The 20,530-nt window shown below is 43.5% G+C and overlaps 2 long non-coding RNA genes across 2 annotated transcripts; both read right to left on the bottom strand.

Annotated features, from left to right (window-relative positions):
• Nucleotides 1-12,412: 12,412 nt before the first annotated feature.
• Nucleotides 12,413-14,330, bottom strand: LOC125943105 (uncharacterized). Its single transcript, XR_007465558.1, has 2 exons — nucleotides 13,685-14,330; nucleotides 12,413-13,600 (listed from the first exon to the last, which is right to left on the bottom strand). It is a non-coding gene; the product is annotated as an uncharacterized LOC125943105 (long non-coding RNA).
• Nucleotides 14,331-15,245: 915 nt separating this feature from the next.
• On the bottom strand, nucleotides 15,246-20,069 carry LOC119441635 (uncharacterized). The gene is made up of 3 exons (XR_007465557.1): nucleotides 19,161-20,069; nucleotides 16,870-16,984; nucleotides 15,246-15,675 (listed from the first exon to the last, which is right to left on the bottom strand). It is a non-coding gene; the product is annotated as an uncharacterized LOC119441635 (long non-coding RNA).
• Between the last annotated feature and the right edge of the window lie 461 nt (nucleotides 20,070-20,530).

Genomic DNA, 20,530 nt, shown 5'->3' with positions numbered 1-20,530 from the left:
GCGACTTGCACTTATAGGAGTGTCGACAAAAAAATACATTGAAAGGTGTACCAAGCTTCACACCTGTTCAGCCATTTCCATGACGGCAGGTGCATGCCAGCCTTCCATAGCACTACCATAATTGCACGGCACAATGACCACTGCACAAGTGAACTTGTAAATGTTTTTGGAGTTTTAAACAGAGAAGCATATGTATTAGCCAGCCTCCAATTGCTCTGACAAAGCAGGTGATACATTCCGCAATTGCTCTTGCAAGAGCACAGAAACAAAATGATTGTGGCCCCCAACTCCTTTTTTTTTTTTGCACTGTCAAGTTTATACGTATTCAGAAATGCACCAGTTTGGGCTGTTTGGTGCTCTATGACTTAGTTTAGAGCAAAACTGAACAAAGGACAGAGGACAAGCAACGTAGATGAGCAGTAACTGTCAACTGACTTTATTCATCACATGTGCACACATAAATATCAAAACGCAAAGAAATAGGCGAGAGAAAATAAATATACACAGAGAAAGGAAATATAAACTAAAAAGAACGGAAATGTTTCTTTGGCAGCTAAGCCACAATGAAGATGTAAAAGAAAACCCCACTTTGTCAAGCCATGCACCCATTCAGTTATTATTTTGAAACTTTGGGCAACAGCGCAAACAGACGACCACAACAAGGGAGACACGTACACACAAGCACTGTGTGTAAGTTATTACTTGGCTCTATCCCCAATTCCTTCTTTGACAGTGATAACGATGGGTCATCAACACATATTCTTCTGCTCCACATGCCATTTCCACCACCTCCACAATTTCTCGACTATCCTGATATGAGTACCTGTACGGAAGTGCGCAGTACTGCATTTCTTGTTTGCAACCGGATCTACAATAAGCACGGCCAAATGGCCTTTGAGTCTTCGCACAGTGACATATTCGTGCAACTGGTCATTCAGACAGTGCCCCGTTTGACCTACATATCTGCTTCTGTAACATAATGGGATGGTGTACACCACTTTTTGTGTGCATTAGGCAAACTGGTTTCCATTCTTTGTCGAACAACCTTTTTTTTACCATTGAAGGGCGATGTTTCCTAGCACAGTTTTTAAAGTTTTTCCAGTTGCACACTTAAGTACCCTAACCTATACTTTTTGTCCCATTATCTTAAGGCTATGCGACAGTTTTTGCATGTAGGGGATAACTATCATGTTCTCAGGTGTCTGCGTCACCGTGCACACTTTCGTGCACACTTTCTTGCTGGGACTGCCCTGCTTTTCTTTGGTTCTTCAAATTATGGTGAACTGCTTCAGCAACACTAGTAATCATGCTTACGAAGCAACCCGCTGCTGCAATACTGCCAATTTGTGGTGCCTGGAAGCCGTCCTTCATCAAATGGAATCACGAAATTGGTCAAGGCATATACCAAACAGGACTTCACTATGCTTCTCTTGATCAACTTAGTGCGTATTGACGGGTAAAGAAAAATCATTTTCTTTCCCCCCTGGCGGATTGTATGTCATGGAATGCAAATTATGTACCCAGACGGCCACGTTATACCACATGGTCTGGGCGTGCCAACAGAATCCGCAAATATCGGCGAAACATAATCCGACGACAGTCGAGTGGGAGGCGACCCTGTCCAGCTCGGACCCAGAACAGCAACAAGCCCTGGTCAACCGAGCCCGGACGGCGGCAAAAGCCAATGGTCTTCCGGACTAGGAGGTTCGACCACAAAATGGCTATTAATTTTCAATAATAAATGTTTCATTCTCTCTCTCTCTTTCCCCCCTGGCTCATACAACCATTAAATGCTCTCTCAAAACTTTATCCACAGGTGTAGGAACATAATACCGTACCCTTCTTGGACTTCATGTGTTATTACAAGAAGTTTCAACAGTCCATGAAAACCAATAAAGTGCTATCAACTAAATCCTCACACCTGGCATCTTGGCTGCAAAACACAAGATAATCGTCTAGGAAGCTAAAGGTTGGTCCCTCTAGCCTGGTTTGCAGCTTTCTGTTCAGGCTTTCCAAGTACAAATCACTCAGTATCGGGGCAATAGAACCAATACAAATGCCCCGCATCTACAAATAGAGTTCATTGTCCCATTGAATAAATGTTGACATTCAGTAAAGTAGCGTCACTAGGTGTCAGCAGCATCTGAGGCGGTGATCCACTGCCTCAGATGGGCACTCAAGTTAAATTCGGGAAGCTTCATCTGCTTTTCATTTCCCAAAATACTGGCATGGCCAGGTTTCCATTGGAAGGCGATGCAATGCCCAGCAATGTTGGCCTTATGGTGAATATAGGCAATGTCGCAAACTGCACGTTGGTTGTTACATTGCTTGTGCTTGTTCCACATACTTTGAAGGGCTGCTTTCGAATCCATGAATGTCACCCAACTCCTTGGCGGCTGCTGTCAAAGTACGTGCGTGAGGACCTCCTTAATTCCACATAGCTCAGTGGACTTGATGTGCCTGGGTCAAGATGAAATGACAATCGCTGTCCTGTTGAGGGCTCAAAAAGTCCACATGATGAGCGACTGAGTTGTAAAGGCATCTGTGAATGTCTGTTGCAGCTGCATATTTATTCTTTGTGCATATATTCCAGAGCAGTGTGATAGGTCGCTGCTTGACGCATTTTATTTCTTGCACTGATTTTAGGGATATGTGGCACGATTTCCGTTGGTGACAGTGTCTAGGGTGGTATGTTCTTGCTCAGGTGGGTATTCGCAACACCCACCTGAACAGGAATCAAGATAGACATGCTTTCGACGGCCTGTCCAAAGCTAGACTTAGCACTGGTGCTAGAAATATTTTTGCAAGAATTGTCTCCCACAAGCAAACGAAAACTTGAGACAACACTTAAGAACTGTCTTCAAGTAAGTCTTGCGCTTCCGAAGGGATCGTCCCGCTTAGGAGCAGTAGCAGAAGCCAGATGTCTGCCTCTTGATGTGCTGTCTTTGCAGGCGACACTTCAGATTCATCTCAATCATGCAAACCTTGAGCATGTAGAAAGACCTGTCGAAAGACCTGTAGCGATATGTGTATGAATGAGTATGCACAGTGTATGCACGTGCAGTACTCACTGCATACATAGACGCGTAGGTATATATAAGAATAGATTATCCATATTCTTTAACATGAAGTTGAAAGAAGCACCTCGGAAGGGGGAAACTTGAAAGGAGAGGAAAATGAAGACTAGCCAGAAATAGTGGGCAACTAGGTGAAGAAGAATACAGTCTTGAGAGCAACTGCAGAAAACTTCCAACAGCGTTGCTGTTCATCTCCTGTTTGTTCAATTGTGCATTACACTAAGTAAGTCATAATTATGGCACAAACCCTCAATTCCTTGAGAGTGCAATAAATAATTACATTTACACCACCTTTTACGCGACCCATTCAAAACACGTGCCAAGTGCAAGTGGCGTCATGTGGTATCACAAACTACTCAAGAAAATACCAGTTGATCTGCCCAGTGTGGTGGCTGATGGCCATACCATGACCATGTCGCTGAATGCTGTCTAATTGACCCTTCCAATTGTGCACTTTTCTTGGAAACACAGAAGGACCTGCTCTTCTCTCTTGTACCATTGGGGGCTGAATGGACTGGGTTTTTAGCGGCACGGTCATACTGTGTGTGTACGCGTCAGTGGCATGTGGTAGCATGAGACTTCCACATAAGGTTTCATTGAAGTGAATAGTTCTGCTTTTCACATGTAAAGCTACACTTTGCTTGACATGCATTTCAAACTTATTGCATTAAAAATTACGCCATAGTTACACTGTCAAGGAATTGAGACTCTATGGTGTAATTGTAATGGGTTGATAGCTGTCTAATGAAGAAATAAAAGCAAGCAAGAAGTTTTCTGTCAGCACTTCTGGAATATGTCTATATTTCGTAAGTTAACTAATGCATCACTGTAGTCTCTTTTTAAGAGCGAAGCTCCGTAGGCTCTCACGGAGTCCGTTGTCGCCGTTGTCGTCGTAGCTCCCTGTCGCGCATGCAGTGCGCATACCAACCACGCACACGTGTTGTGCTGCGCCGGCGCCGCTCCCAAATTCCTCTCCGAGCAAGCGCACGACATCATGCGCAGAACCGTTCGCAGAGCACACGCAGTGCGCATACCGACCGCGCGCAGGTGTTGCGCCGGCGCCGCGCCACTGTCACTACACTTAGCACTGCAGTATGGAGGAGCGTGAACACAAGCGCAAACGTCGTGACTCTGATCCTAAACTTCGAGAACGAGACGCGGCAGCCCAATGCCAATGCCGTGAAGCTAACCCCGAGCTACGAGCACGAGAAGCAGTAGCACGCCGGACAGGGCAACAAGACCCCGAAGTGAAAGCTCAAGCAACAGCCGTAATCGTCCAAGGAGCTTCGCTCCATCATCAGCATTCACTTCGTGGATCGGCTGCCAATTTTTATTTCTTTTGCAATAATGTTTCGGTTGCCAGAAGGAATTGCCTATCTTCCTCTTTATGTCTATTTTTACTGTACACTGGTATCATGGACAAGACAACATCTTTTTATTACTTTTTGGCAGTCATATGCTGCAGTTCCAAGGCTATTAATTTTGTGTTGGCCTGTCATCATGAATAGCTTACCCTAAGCATGCAGTTGAAAGCAAGTGAAAATTCTGCCCTATGTGTAATCCTATAGTTAACACCCTCAATTGTCTTAAACATCTGAAATGCATGCTGTCTAGAAGGCTTTTTCTGCCTTCTGTTACTTGCAGATTGTTCGTTGCCGTAGACACTAGAACATTCCTATTGACAGAAAGTAACAAAAGCAAGATGTATTTGCCTAGAACATTCCTGTTGACAGAAAGTAACAAAAGCAAGATGTATTTGCGTGTCACAATGTTTTCATCATTATCATCTGCAATGCGAAATCGCTTATTTGAATTCTTAATAAACACAAGAAAGAGAACGTAGTAGTAAAAACAACCAAAACTGGCAACTCATGTATACTCTTTGTCAAGAGTACACGTGCTACGTTGCGTGACGGCCAGGCTGTTTAAGGTAGTTCTGGTAATACACAGCACGAGAACAAACACGGGGATGAATAGCAGACACAGACAAGCGCCGACTCCAAAACTGTCGATATTTTCTTCAACACGCATGACAAATCGTCATGCGTGTTGCTGTCTTTGAAGCGGCTGAAGTCTGAACAGAACGTTCGCAGACATATGGAACGTCGCAGACATAATTCGTCAAACATGCAGGTTCTCTAACAAGCGTCATGCTCACAATTCGATTGGTGTAGGACAGTATAAGCCCTTATCCGTAGCTTCTGCTGATATTATCGAGCTTCATGCCGCACTTAATTGTTTCTTTCTGTACGGTGGTACAGTCCTCATCGGCGGGAATACAGTCATTAGAAAGGTTTAGCTTGTCCAGCAATCGGGTAAACGCGGGCGGAAGGGGCGTTCGGCCGTTGTGACAGAACTGTATATGTGAGCGGCCTGTACGGTGCTGCCACCTGGTGGCACAGAACACAAACAGATAAAAACAGCTAATATTGCAGTAACCAAGTGTATTCCACTTCTCTGCTGGTGTAAATGTTCGGCAGCAACACGATTACGCCACTGCCGAAAATTTACACCAGCAGCAAAGTAGAATACACTTGGTTACTGCAATTTTAGCTGTTTTTGCCAGTTTGAGTTCTGCGCCACCAGGTGGCAGCACCATACCACCTAGTTCCGCGACAATGCCCCGTCCGCCCGCGTTTACCCGATTACCGGTCAAGCTAAACCTCTCTTGCCGTCATCTCGGTGCACAGGCGCGGAAGTTTGAGCGCGGCGAGCTCAAATACTTTGCAAATGCTAATCACAAACTTCGTAGTCGCATCATGTCAGTTCAGACATTTTTGGGAGACATACGAAGGAACCACACTAACCACGCTCCACTTTGTTTACGTTACGTTCGCCAACTGCTTGCGAAATCGAGGTTGCCCAGTCGATGGTTAGCGGCTAACCGCGGTCAAAGGAGTACTAGCATCTTTTATTGGCATCGAATCTTCACTTGTTGCACTAAATGAAAATACCAGATCCTAAACCCTTCCTCCTAAATATGCATATCTAAAAATGCCCCAAATAGTTTGTAAGTTTCGGTTTGATTTTCCAAAAGGTGACTGTCGAACGTTCAGACGTTTTGACGCTCGTTCTGGCTCGCTCGGTGATCTGCTAAGCTGCTACATCAAGACGCGCAATGAATATGAGAAAAAAAAAAAGAAAAATCGTCGACGATTACGATGCTCCTTATAACGCGAAATTTGAGTGCACCTCTATATGCGTTTTTCATTTCGCGATATATTGGCTAGCGTGGTCAATGTCTTGTGCGGCACGTTGCAAGCTGATCAAAGTGTGGCACGACTGCCTCGCTAATCTGGAGATCACGAGATGCAGCGCGTGGGTGACCCGTGGGCGTGATTCACAAGCAGCCGCCTCAGACAGATCTCCGCTCATGCAGCGCTTTGTTTCCATATATGGTATCGGTGAACAGACGACGCGCGCTACTCTGGCGCCATCTTGTAGCCATTGTCGCGGCAGAGCCAGTCTTGCGCGGCACTACACGCTCTTCTCCTCCTCCTCCACCTTCCTCCTCGCGCTTTCTTACATCTCCCGCTGCGCTCCGAATTCACTCGGTTATGCCGAGGACGCCTACGGCCGACGCAGGAACAGGCATCTACGAGCTGCACTCAAAAAAAAAAAAAAAAAGATAGGCGTAAGCACGAGGGAAAACTGCAATGAAATCTTGGATCATGTAAAAGACTACTTTCAGATAGTGTAGACATAGAGGAACTTCTGTGCAAAGTTTGACGTTCGGAATACGGGTGGAAACATCACAAAAAGCTATATAAAAAGAAAGCAAACAAAACAGCAGTTTTTTTTTTTTCATACCGAAACAGAAATAGAAAATCGGCAGAACCGATCTCACGATGATTGTTGACGGTAATGCATTTCGCTTTGAATCAATCTTGCGACACAACGACAAGTTATATATGAGGAGTGTACTGCAACGGGGACTCCTCTTTCGCGCTTCCGTAACAACACTGGGCGACATCTAGCGATGCCGCCGCAAAGCATGCGTGTGGCCTTCGAAATGCATATGGCACACCAGTGCATGCGAATGCTGAGAAATGTGTCTTGTGGATACACTCTGGACACACTGCACCATCTTGTGGCACTGTCGAGAAGTCTACGCATGGCCACCGAGACGAGAAGCGTGGCGCGCCATACCTGTGAACGTTGAGAATTGTTCCATCGTTTGCTGCACACTCAGTGGCATGTACTCAGTGACCCAAGTTGGCGAAAGGTTCATTGATGAGTGGCACGTACCCAGTGCATTCGTGGTGCAACCTGCTAAAGCGTCAGGTTGCTGTCCTCGAGGAATGCTTGTGACGGGGGTTTGATTCCGCCCACGTCGGAGAAATTTGAAGGATGCATCTTTTTCGTTATTGCAGATAAGCACATTCGCAGTGGCGCCCAGTCCCGCATCTGCAGTGACCCATGTCAGTGTGAGAGAAGGGTTCATTAAAGAGCGGCACGTATGTACACATTGCCACATACTCAGTGACCCAAGTTGGTCCAGCTGTTGGTTTCGAACCCTGTTACATCAGCCCGATGTGCTGCTCATATGACTACGTAGAGACCCAGGTGGGTGAGAAAATGGTTAGATACATAAATACATAGATAGATAACCCCTGAAAAGTGTGTGAAGTACTCCAAGAATGCCAGTGCACTAAAAGTCTGATTACAATGCTTCTGTAATTACTTGTGGCAAAAGGCACAGTTTAATTTCAACAAAACACCCTTTCAAGCTGTGCAGTAATGTTATCACTGAAACTGCCATGCATTTCGTTTACTTTTCGGGAACAGATATCCAACAGAATCCTCAGAAATCAACTGCAGTAGAGAGCACAATTCTACTGCCTGAGGTAGACTACTGAAGCAGGAGGACATTAACTGCATGATAGATCACAGTGAATAAATACTCAGATAACTAGCAAAATGTTACGTACTTTTTTAACTAATTATTTCAGGAACATGCTGCAATTGATCAATTGAAGTTGACAACTCCACAAAGCCTGAACTTTGAAACTAGCACCACATTTTGGAAAAGCGTTTTGAAAGTTATGACAAAAGGCAGTTTATTTCAAACAAAATGCGTTTTCAAGCTGTGCAGTAAAATTATCACTGGAACTGCAACGCATTTTGCTGCACTTTTTCTTTTTTTTTTTATTTACAAATACCCTCAGGGCCATATGGCATTAAAGAGGGGAGTGGTTACAGAGTAGTAAAGAAAGACAAATCAAACAAACCAGTGCAGTGAGTTCTGGTAATACAATAATTCTCCTGATTATACAATGTTAGCTAATGTTTCGCGAAAAAGTTTGTTATCGGTGATGGCTACGATACTTGAGGGAAGGTGGTTCCATTCCTGCGATGTACGGGGAATAGATAGTTAAAAGTTAAAAAGATTATATTAAAAAGATTATTATTAAAAAGAGATAGTTAAAAAGATTATATTATGAACATTTATTAGTGAATTAACCATTTTAATTTCTTATCGAATTTTGCTTATTCAAGTACAGCGGAAAGAGCAAAGTTGTACTGGATTTTAAAAATTCTGTTTATAATAAACTATAAAGCAGCTGATATCATTAACATTTTTTTGTAATGTTATGTGTGTAATCACTATTTGCTAGATGAATACTTCCCACAACCTGATTTTCGTTACGAGATTCCCTCCAGTAGGTTTACTGTGCAAAGCAGCAACATATCATAGGAAATAGCTAGTTTCAGCATCCTTCATGTTTTTCTTGACTTAGGCAGTACGAAATAAGTTATTTGGCACTGCCTAAGTCAAAGGTGCATTACCAACTCGTCCAGCAAACCACCCTTCTTTAATGTTGTGCACTAGCTCAATGTGCTACCTGAAATATTTCTTTCAAGCAGGCTAAGAGACCCCAAGATAAGATTTGGCATAGAGAGTAAAATAACTATAGATCTGCAAAATTCTGCATCCATAGTCAAAGTTTTTTCTTAAATTTCTTAAAGGCCAAGTGAAGCACATCGGCGAAGAGTGGCATTGAGCAGGTGTGCTTCGGTTGCAAGTTGGTCAAAATTAATTTGGAGCTCTCCACTACGACGTGTCTCATAATATGAGAACTGGCTTTGGCACGTAAAACCCCAGAAAGAAGAAGAAGCACTTGAATGGAATATACCTGTTAGACTGCTTTGTACAGGAAATGCGAAATACATTGAAATCCACATCTAATTTTTACTCTGCAACTTCCAATTGGGCACTAGTACACTACCTGTTCATCAAGTACTGAAATAATTGAATGAAGCAAATATAAAATGAAATTAAATGCTCAGTTGAGCTCCCACACTACTTCAATGTGTGCCATAACAAGTGGTCCACATACTCCAACCTTGTTCATGCGCTTCACACCCTTCTCAGTGAAACAGGACATGGGAAAGCACATTATTTCATGGCGTTCTTATCTGCACGGTGGAGACAAATGCACTTGAGTTTGAAGGCTAAGGCTGAGGCACAGATGAGCAAAGAGGACAATGCTCATTACTTCTTTTCTACCTGAATTCTCATCTTCCAATTTGTGCTCAGTAATCTTCGTCTAAAGTATAAACCAACTGACCCAAGCAACAAGTAATTGGGAGTTAGCATTGTGCTCACAGCACCTAAACACGGTGAGTCCCCGGTAACATTCGGACATCTAGAGAAGATCCGAGTATACAGCAAGTTAAATTTGGTGCACGTTAGACGAGTTCCCACTCTAAAATATGCTACAGTGGACGTTCTGAAAAGCAGCTTCCATCATCTGCTTGGGGAACATATACAGTGTCTTAACGGTTCCTACACATTGGCCTCTACAGCGAGCAGTGATGTATGTATAGCATATAACCGAGTCACATACTGCGTTAGACTACCACATATGGACTGAATGTTGTCTAAATGAGAGCGCCAGGTATGGTCTTCCTAACCAAACTGCTCATTCGCTAGTGTTTAACTTTGCATAAAAGTGACATTTTGTAGAGTGCAAAATTTGAGTGCAAATGACAGAACTGATGGTTGAACCAGAACATTCAGGGTCTGCAGACCTCGTCAGACTGCCAGAAGGCAGCTTTTTTCTGCAGTCCTACCACCTGTATCAGTGTACAGGATCGCAAATAGACCGATTTGATTATGTGTATACCTAGCACTTTGATGTACGTAAAAATTTACCAAGTGCAGACAACGTAAGTCAAACTGAAAAGCCGAGAAACGGTGCAGGCTAAAAGTAGCGTGACGCGAGCATGGGTGCTAGGAGTTGGTGTGGTGATCACTCACCTGCTGATCATGCACTGCGCTTGAAACAGGCATCGCTGTGAGCTACAGGCTAGGGCTATGACATATACTGTCATTCTTGAGAAACAATTAATAGTAAGAAGAAGCTAAGGACCATGCTAAATGTGGTGGAATGGGAAATGGTAAGCATAACCTTAAGATACAGGAAGACAGCAGTATCTGTCAGCAAGAAAACAGAGGTAGTTGAGATTACGAAGAACTGCAGTTAAGCTGTTTTTGTAGCGCACACTGCAGATGGCTGGGGTTCGACTAGAGCATCAGATTGGATGCTACAAAATGGCACAGTATAACTGGTAACTGGGTGAGTCTATGCATCTTCAGAGAGACTAAACAGCACCAAACCAATGACGCACCATGTGCTTTGAATGAAATGAGCCCCTAAAAAAATAGTGCAATGGGAGTGGTCTCTCTTTATATGCAATTCATTTCTAGTGACAGGCATCAGTAGAGTCCTGCATGCAGTGACTAAAAATTTTATGAACAAGGTTTATCAAATTAGCTCGTGAGTAAATTACTCTAGGACAAATGTTGTAAGAGCGGATTTTAAATCCTGTTGGTGCTTGAGGCACGTCTGCTCAGCAGGAACCCCCGGATGAGTGCACCTCAAGTACTCGTCCTTGAACACACTCACAAAATGTGCTGTTGCTCAACTTAGCTTTGTTCTGCATTGTGTGAGTGAGACGTTTTGGGAAAATGCTAACTGGAATACATTTCTGAGCAAGGTACGGAGATATCTTGAAACTGTGTGTATTAGGGGTCTTAAGACTAACACCATGGTGTTAGTCTTAAGACTCCTAATACACACTGTAAATGCTTTGAACAGTAATCAGGCACAATTTTCCAAATACGCACATGTGCCCTAAAGTAACTCATTAGAATGTTAAATAGAAAATATGTGGCAATTATGTTACAAAAAAGATGTTTACCCACTCCACTGTCCCAAAAATTTGGTGCTTTCAAGCTGAAGCACATGTATTAACGAGAGAATATGCTGACAGATTGGTGTCGCAGTAAAGGAGTACTGAGAGAAAAATGTTGTGTCTAGATTAAAAAAAATTTTACACAGCTGTCAACTTCATAATTACAGCTCAAAGCCACAATTCCTCAAGATGGCGACAAGTAACTAATTAAAGTACTTTTATGGAACCCATTGAAAATGCTCGCCAAGTGCAGCATAGCTTTGGATCTGAAAAAGGAAACTATTCCCGTCGCTGAAAACAAAGATGGCAGTCACATGATATCAAAAACCACTCCGGCGAAGTCATTCAGCCCAGTGCAGTAGTTAAAAATTAACTTAAATTCTGGGGTATTGTGTGCCAAAACTATGACCTGATTTTGAGGCAACGCTGTAGTGGGGGACTCTGGATCGATTTTCACCACCTGGTGTTCTTTAATGTGCACCCAATGCATGGTACACTGGCAATTTTACATTTTGCGCCCATTAAAATGCAGTGGCGGTGACAGTTGGGATTTGATCCCGTGACCTCGTGCCGAGCAGAACAATGCCAAAGCCACTAAACAACCATGGAGGGTCAGTGCGGTGGTTGAAAGCCATACAATGACCATGGTGCTGAGAGCTGCCAAGTTGACCCTTCCTATTGACCGCGTGTCTTGGAAACAGAGGAGCTTGCTCTTTCCTATTGTTCCATTTCAATGAGTGAGCAAGTGTGTGTGCTTGTGTGTCACTGGTGTCTGGTACCACGAGATTGCCATATTTTCGTGACAAAGACAGTCTCCTTTCTCATGTCTGAAGTCACGCTGCACTTGGTGCTCATTTTGATCTGGTTGCATTAAAAGGCAACATAATTACTTGCTGCACTCTAGAGAAATTGAAGCTCCATGCTTACGTACTTCATGTAACTGGGTTGACAGCTCTCCAGCAAACAAATAAAAACCAGCCAAAAGTCTTGTTCGTACTTCTTGAAAGGTGTGCTCAAGAGCACCATGTGAATGACATTACACTGCAATAGAAATTAGCTTAGCTTTATTGAAATTTGCAGACCACAGCGACTGTCATGTGACAGCAACTCAACAAATTTAGGGTGTCAAGGTCACCATTTTTTAAAACCCAACATGGACTTGATCAATAAGCAGTTGACAGATATTGCAACATGGCAACATACGCAGGACATCTATGCAAGAAAAGTGAGAAGCAAAGCTAGTAGTCATCATCATAAGCTTTTTGTGTGTTGCTGTACATTGACTATGTAGAGGACTTGAAGCACGCTGCTGCTAATGCAGATTGAGTGCTGCTACATGCCATTTTCAAGCATGCTTCACTTATTCTTACACTCACTCGCACTTTGCACTTCAATCACCCTCATTATGTTCAATGCAGATTGACTTCAGGGGATGATGAAACTGCCTTTGTGAAGAACAGGTGTATAAAATTAGGCTACAAGAAAACATCACAATTTCAGATCACAGCATTTCTAACCTAAAAAACAAAGTCATGAGGCAGTGAATGTAAACTTCGTTATGGCAAGCACTCGCTTCTCACTTCATGCATCACATTCAAGACGCAATTGATTTATTGCAGTAAAGAATTAAGAATCATCACGAGATGGTCTTGTTGGCTGCTTTCTAAAACAACGAGACATTGAAAAGAGAGTGTTAGTGTTGCATTTGCAGGGAAACAAGTATTCATGTGAAAGATGAAAAAAAAAAAGAATAAAATGTTTCCCGCCACGTGAACGTGTGTAAATACTATGCACTTTTTCTCTACAGCCTAAAAAAGAAGGTACAAAATTATAAACTGCTTGCGTGACAATGTTTTATCGTTTCGAATGTCTTAACTGGTGAAAATTGCAACACATCAGTAGAAGAAGCAGTGCTTCAGGGGTCACAGGGGCCCAAACATTTATATGAGCTTTGTAACAACTTTTATGAAAGGTATGGAATGCATCAGCATCTGTATATTTTTAAATAAAAGGTCTTTGAATGCACCTTTGAATGATAAGCAGCTGCTGCCACGCCCTTATGGTCTTCGCATGCTTTTTCTTGTTCAGAAGTGTGCTCAGACTTCTTGCTGGTATGCTCATGAAAAACAATTCGTCCCTATACTCTACCGATCGTGTTGCATATATTCTATTAGTATGGCTTTAAGATCAAATGGTGCGACACTCTGTCATGCTGCCTTGTCTCGGAGGCAATGGTGGCAATTAGCGTAACGAGTTAGTGCCCGCACAGTGATGTCACTCTCCACCACAAGGTGGCACTACAGCCATGTCAGTGACGAGGTCTGTTTTTGTTTTATTTTATTTATTTATACAATACTGCTTGGACCTTGCACAGGTCCAAGCAGGGTTTGTACATAAGCATGTACAAATTTTTGCATCTGCTCAAGGCACTGCGTCGTCCATCCTGCCTAAAGATGGCTGTCATGTCTATAAATGTTTAGGGATATGTGTGAAAAGCGACAGGAATACTGAGCTGAAGGGAAAGAAAAAGCAGGCTGACTTTTGAAAAAAAGCAAAAAAAACTGAGGCTCCCTGCTACAAATGGAAGATTGGAAATTACATGATGGGGCTTAACGCCCCGAAACAGCACACTGGGTTATGAGGGATGCCGTAGTAGGGGGACTCCGGATGAATTTTGACCAACTGTGCTTCTTTAGCCCCTTCCGTGCCTTGGATGAGCTGGGTTCGTCCACGCATTTCTGGTAAAAACAACCAAGGACGAGCTCGCGTAGTCAGCAGTACCTTGCATTTTCTAGCAATATCATGCACGAGCCTAGTTCTGTCTGATTGCTTAATAGTGCTTTTGATAGATGCCAGCACACAAACCATAGGACAGTGCAGGCAGGAGTGAATTTATTCTTTCTGGGGAAGCGAAAACAATTTTGGCAACTGAGGTTCTTAAAAGTAATTTGGCCTTCTGTTCAAAATTTGGGCTAGTAGCATAGCACGGAAGGTGCTGAAGTGCACTAAAAGCATGTTGCACAAGCATTTTTGCATTCTGCCCCTGTCGGAATGTGGCGGGGAGCCAAGCTTGTGAACTGGAGCTTGGTAACAGAATGCCAGAGCTACTGAGCCACCATGATGGGTGCCCATGCAGGAATATTACTAAGTTGAGATGTTCACGAGAACAGCACTGTCCAGCAAATAAACAGGTTTATTTATTCAACTCAGTCAAAAAAAGTTGTCGCAGTTTCACCTGAAAGGCGAAGCATCAATTGCGATAGCAAATTTGTAGAGAGCTATACGGAGTAATGATAGTAGCTTTATCAGCTGTATAAACTTGGACATGCAGCAGCACCGGCAACACGCAGAACTGTTGTCGACGCTGTCGGCGTTTTGCCCGCGTTCGCACAAAATGCGTGCGGCGTTGGTGACTGTTGCCGGAGCCTCTGATATAAATAGGCACTTGGTGCCGCAGCTAAGCGTCGCCTCCCTTCCCTCGTCCTCCCCCCTCGGCCTTTCGCGCGTCGGAAGAAGGCGCGTTTGCTCTACATATATGGTGATTGTAAAGGAGGAAAGAGACGCCTACTTCTGCAGCCCTTAAGGGAGCACGGCCCAGAACGCGCATTTGTTCTCCGCCGTGCGTTCACTTCCCGTGAAAGCGCGCGTCCCTCGCGCCCTTTCACTCGCACACACAGCGTTCGGCGGCGCGCGGCGACGGTTTCATCTCCATTGATGTCGTACGGAACCTCATGGCGACGGCAACGGCGACGCCGACGGCAGAAATCTGCTTTGGAGTGTCCATATAATTGCTATCGCAATAAAAGTGTTCTGGGGCACCTTTAACGACTGAAGGAAACTTTAAATTCCTTGGCTCCCATTGTTGTCCATCATACTCCAGAAGAGGAAGTGTGGCCCTGCAATTGAGCCTGGTGTTTGGTGTGCCGCCACATGTGCCGGTACAGGTGTGCTTTTTGGGCGCAAGCGTATGAGCACTCCTTACACTTGTATGGCTTTTCGCCTGTATGAATGCGGACATGTTTTACCAGATCCGTTCTGTTTGCGGTGACGTAAGAGCACTCGTTACATGCAAAGGGCTTGTCACCAGTGTGGTTTTTGATGTGGTACAAGATGGAACTCCTGGTAGCCGATCTATATGGGCAGAGGGCACACTGAAACGGTTTTTCTCCACTGTGCCTGCGCATGTGATTTGAAAGTGTTCCCACTTGCGCAAACCTAGCCAAGCAGACGGTGCACTCAAAGGGCCTCTCTCCAGTATGAGTCAGCATGTGTTGTCTCAAAGATGGTGAACTCTTCGCAACATAGGGGCAAAGGTTGCAGTAGTGACCTTTTTTCTTTCTTGAAGCTTCGTCTTCTGTGGAGTAAGTTTCCAAGCTTGTGGACGACCCAGCTGCACCTGCAAATAGCAAGAGGTTCGCTCTGTACCAACACTGCATGAACAGTGAGAAGGTACACGTCTCGCCAAAAGTATACGAGCTACGTTGCCTGCAACCACCAGTTTGTCTACAGGCTGTGTAGAAGAGCTCCTGTGGTATGCCATAAGCTTCCATGCCCCGGCGATTGAAAAGAGTTGTATTCACCATCAAGAGGTCTGCATTGTCAACAGCGCCACAGGAACCACACAACACAGCCGAACGACATGTCTGGCAAGGGCGCAGAGTGGCCTGTATACTTTTAACAAAGGCCGTACTTCTTCACCATGCAGAATGCGTGTTTCCAAATAGCGTCCAACACGTAAAAGCTCATTGATTGTGCAAGCAATGACGCTACTGTACTGTGTGTATTCTTCTACGTTTCTATACACCTCAATCTTACCAAAAGAAATGTGCAGATGCTTTACACAGTTTAATTAAAAAGAACTAGGCAAATTAATAACTGACGGAAAGTTACACTGGCACTGTCGCCACTAAGCATCTGCGTCTATATTTATATAAGCATACTCAATACCAGTGAAAACTGTTCCAAACGGCTTAGGTTTGAATCAGCAGTTCACAAAATAAGCAGTAACGACATGAAGCACAGCTAAAAGTAATTCAAAGGAAGAAGGTGGGCTGGATCTATATGAATGAAACAGGAAAAAAGGCAGAAATGGATGAAAATTTTAAATTCATTAATGAAAAATGAATGCAGAAGGCAGTTCAACTGAATATGTTGGTCCACATTACTGCATCTGAGACATGGTTCAAAACGATACGTCACAGCATGACACAGTGTGATGAAGAAAAAAAAAGAGACACTTTAGCTTTGTGCTATACTCAAGAGCAGCAGTGATATGTACCATTATACTAATGCAAATATACATTAGCGCTTTCCAATGGTCCATAAACCAAATAAAAGTACAGTGAAAATTGGTTTGAAAAGTGTAGGGGTGTGCGAGTAATAATTGTTAAGACTAAATCGAATGCTTAAAGGGAATTGAATACTTTTCGAATAATGAACTGCCATATTCAGCGTTTACATAAAACAATGTCCACAATGCAGTACATTCACAACGTTAGCAAGTTTCTGTCGTATGACTGTGTTATAAAGCACAATTTATTAAAAGCACAAATGCAGCGTTAAAAGCAGACAAGCAGTTTTATTCACATACGCTGGACTCATTGGTGAGTGGAAGTGGCAGCAGTTTTGCTGAAGAAGTCTGGCTTCCTGCGCAATGCAAAGTGCTCCACTATGTAACTTCTTGTGATTTATGTCTACTGTAGCCACTGGAATGAAAGTTACCGCAATCATGCTTTATTGCGCACACTTCGCAATTCAAAGTATTCAACAACTATTTTACAAATATTTGTATTTATGAATAGTGGCTATTCGATTTAAAAACCCAGTCGGATAGGGAAATATTCGACTTGTTATTTGAAGGTCTTGAATATTCGCACACTCCTACAAAAGTACTTTTCTGATGGTTCACTGTAGTATTGGTGGCACTACTGACACTGGTGTGAGCATTTACAATGCACTGCTTTTACAGCGATTCTGATGGATGCTTCTGCTCACTCATTTTAAAGCACCACATGTTTTACGATGTAGCAACCACTGAGATTGGCATAATAACAAGCCGTTTCTGCTCAATAACTAATATCTATTCATAAAAGGAATTCCTTATCACTTATCTTGTGAGCAGACACACTAATATGTAAGATGTTTGTTTGTGTATGCAAGAAACATACGTATGATTATTTGCAAGACTGTTACAGATACACTGCAGTGAAGAACCCCGAGATCAAAAGCAGAGATAATATTTCTGTGTTTTGCCCCAAAGAAGTGCCAGTTCATTTCAACAGAAAAGCAAACTGTTCCTGCTATATTATGTGAGAACCTCGCTGGTTCAAACAATTGTTACACGCATTTAAGAACACATTACAAACAGTGGTGTGAACAAAGGTCATAATCAAGATAAGAAACACATAGATGGCAAATTGTTTCCTTTGCAGCGCTGTTCATCGTGTATTTTACCAACAGCTGTTAGCGTCAGCTTTCGTGTAAAAAACAAACTGGTACAGTTGTACATCTGAACCAATAAAGGTTAAAAGAGTTTTGACAGTTTAAAGGAGTTCCGACACAAAAATTTTATGTCCTGCATTTCTTGCTTTTTAATGTAGCTGTTGGTTACCTTCCTACCATAAGTACTGTACGAAGCCTCAATTGCTTGACAACACCGCAAGTAATTACAGCACTTTTTTGCAACTCATTTAATATATGTGCCAAGTGTACAGTGGCTTCGGCCACGAAAAAGAAGACTATTCATGTCACCGAAGGCGGAGGTAGTGGTCACAGGTGCACCACAAAATCTCAAGCCTGTGCCATTCAGCCCGGTGTGATGGTTGAAGGCCATACAATGATTATATTGTCAAAAGCTGCCAAACTGTCCTGAATTTTCAAACGTCAAAGCACTTGTTCTAAGAAATCTCTATGAGTTTCCTATGTAGTTGCATCTAGCGGCCAGCGTCATCTTCATCGGCTGCCTTTTATTTATGGCGCCCTCAGGTGCATGGGCACGTGCATGTGCCTCGTGCTGCGCGCTGTGAGGTTACAGAAAGAGATGACGAATAAAATATAGTCTCTTCTGCTCCTGCCATCGGCCTGAACGGTTCCCTGTTCTTTCATGCTATGGTGCTCGCCTTGCGATCACGTCCGGGTCACCACGTTATAGGGACCAAGGTTAGGTCTACTGTAACAATGCACGAGTCGGCGAGCAAAAGAACAGGGAACCGTTCAGGCCGATGGCAGGAGCAGAAGAGACTATATTTTATTCTTTTTCTCTTCTTGTAGCCTCGCAGCACACAGCATGAGGAACGAGGCACATGCCTATGCACCTGAGTGCGCCATAAGTAGAAGGCAGCCGATGACGATGACGCTGGCCGCTAGACTGCATGCTACATTCCAGGTGGATGTCCATTTTGCTCCTTTCATGAAATTGGCCCTTGCAATTGTGCGCTTTCAAAAACGTATGGCAAGTCGCTCTCCCCTTGTGTCCTGTGAAGTGCTGAATGGACTGAGCTTTTGGCTGCACAATCACAGTGTGTGTGTGTGCATACGCATCAGGAGCGTCTGGTACAAGGAGACTGTCACATAAAGTTTCGATGATGTGAATAGTCTCCTTTATCACATCCGAAGCCACGCTGCGCTTGTAAGCGTGTTCCGAAATTAGTTGCACTAAAAGGCGACTTCTTTTTGTTGAGCTTTTGAAGAGTTGAGGCTCTATACCGTGCGTAATTACTGGGTCCACAGCTATTCAATAAAGGAATAAAAACGAGACAAATTATTTCTTTGAAAAAATCAAAACAGCACATTTTGATTAATAGTGGGTGTCAAGGAATCCCTCAGCCTGGGGGCAACATTTCAACAAGGGGAACTGTCTTTGTTAGGGCAAAGAAAGCCAACCTCTTGTTTAAGCATTGGCTTGTGGTTGAGGCTTCCCTAATCTGGCCACTGTTAATCAAATCTCAATCTTCTTGCGACCATTTTGTCTTGTGTTTGGAATAAGACAGTATACATGTTCTTTATGATGACTGTCTGAAATGATTAAAATATAGGGGACCCGAGAAAAAGTGACTATTTCTGCTGACCAAGCTTTGCGCCAGTGGCGGGCATCAAAATATGCATGACAATTACCAATGCAATGATTACCTGACTATATTTTACTAATGAACATTTTAACTGTCGACTATGGGGCATGAGAATAGACTGGTAGGCTAGTTGGTACTGCATAACTTGAGGGTAAGCGCAAGAGAACACGCAGGACGACAGAACACAGTGCTGTGTCTTCGTTCCCTTCTGTTCCAAGCTATGGGGCACCTTGCAAGAGGGGATATGCGAGATTCAGCAAGAGCGCGTGTCCCCACACATATAGTTTGACCTACACAAGGTGGCGGATGCCACCTAAAAGCAGGAATAAAGCACGAGGGCACGAGCTGGGGCCACCATCCTTGCCACCACCTCTTCCTTACTACTGCATGTGCGACAAAGTAGGTGTTCACGAGCCTATTCTTGGCAATGGTGCCATGAGCAGGTGGTGGGCCATCTTGTGTAAGGCATCTAAATAGTCTAGAAAAGCCTTCTTCCAGTATTTTGCATATCTTCTGTTGCAGAATTGCAGGAAACAAAGCATAGTCTCTTCGCTAGAAATCTCTGTGCCTTCCACCGGTATTGAAAATTGGGTATCCAAAATGTGCAGCAAAAGGCATTGCTGTTTTAGTTGATACGTTTCCGTACTGCATTCCTCGGCAGTATGGAAACAATGATTATTGTGCAAATTTCGACATCCAGCATTGTCGCGAAACTTGGTCATAAAAACTGTTGTTTTGCCTAGGGTCCCCTATTAATAGGCCAAGATGATCATCGTAGACATGTCGGATATAAATGTAAACATACAAAAGGTGCTCCAAATAGAGTGTAGCTATTACAGAGGGAGCTGGCATAATGTAGTGATTCCTTTCCCTGGATTCTGTTCTTTGCTTCTCATCCATCGTTCTTGATTGGCCAATCCTGGTGACAACATCAGCGGAGTGGTGCTAAGACCCCTGACAAAAGAAGTGGTATAGAGTTGTTACACTATCCCAACTCTGCATTTTATAACTCAATGGCAAGGGCTAACAAACATCAAGAAAGCAAAACAGGAAAGCATTGGGAACAGCTCATAATGATTGCTAGGAAAGTCATTTGGAATGTAACCATCACTTCTGAATATCAGCATCGAAGCACCATGGGATCATTCACAAAAGCAAAACATCCTAGAAAGTTATGTATAAAAA

The sequence above is a fragment of the Dermacentor silvarum genome, chromosome 2 (assembly GCF_013339745.2).
Source record: "Dermacentor silvarum isolate Dsil-2018 chromosome 2, BIME_Dsil_1.4, whole genome shotgun sequence".
NCBI lineage: Eukaryota > Metazoa > Arthropoda > Arachnida > Ixodida > Ixodidae > Dermacentor > Dermacentor silvarum.
This window is presented reverse-complemented; position numbering and strand designations above follow the sequence as displayed.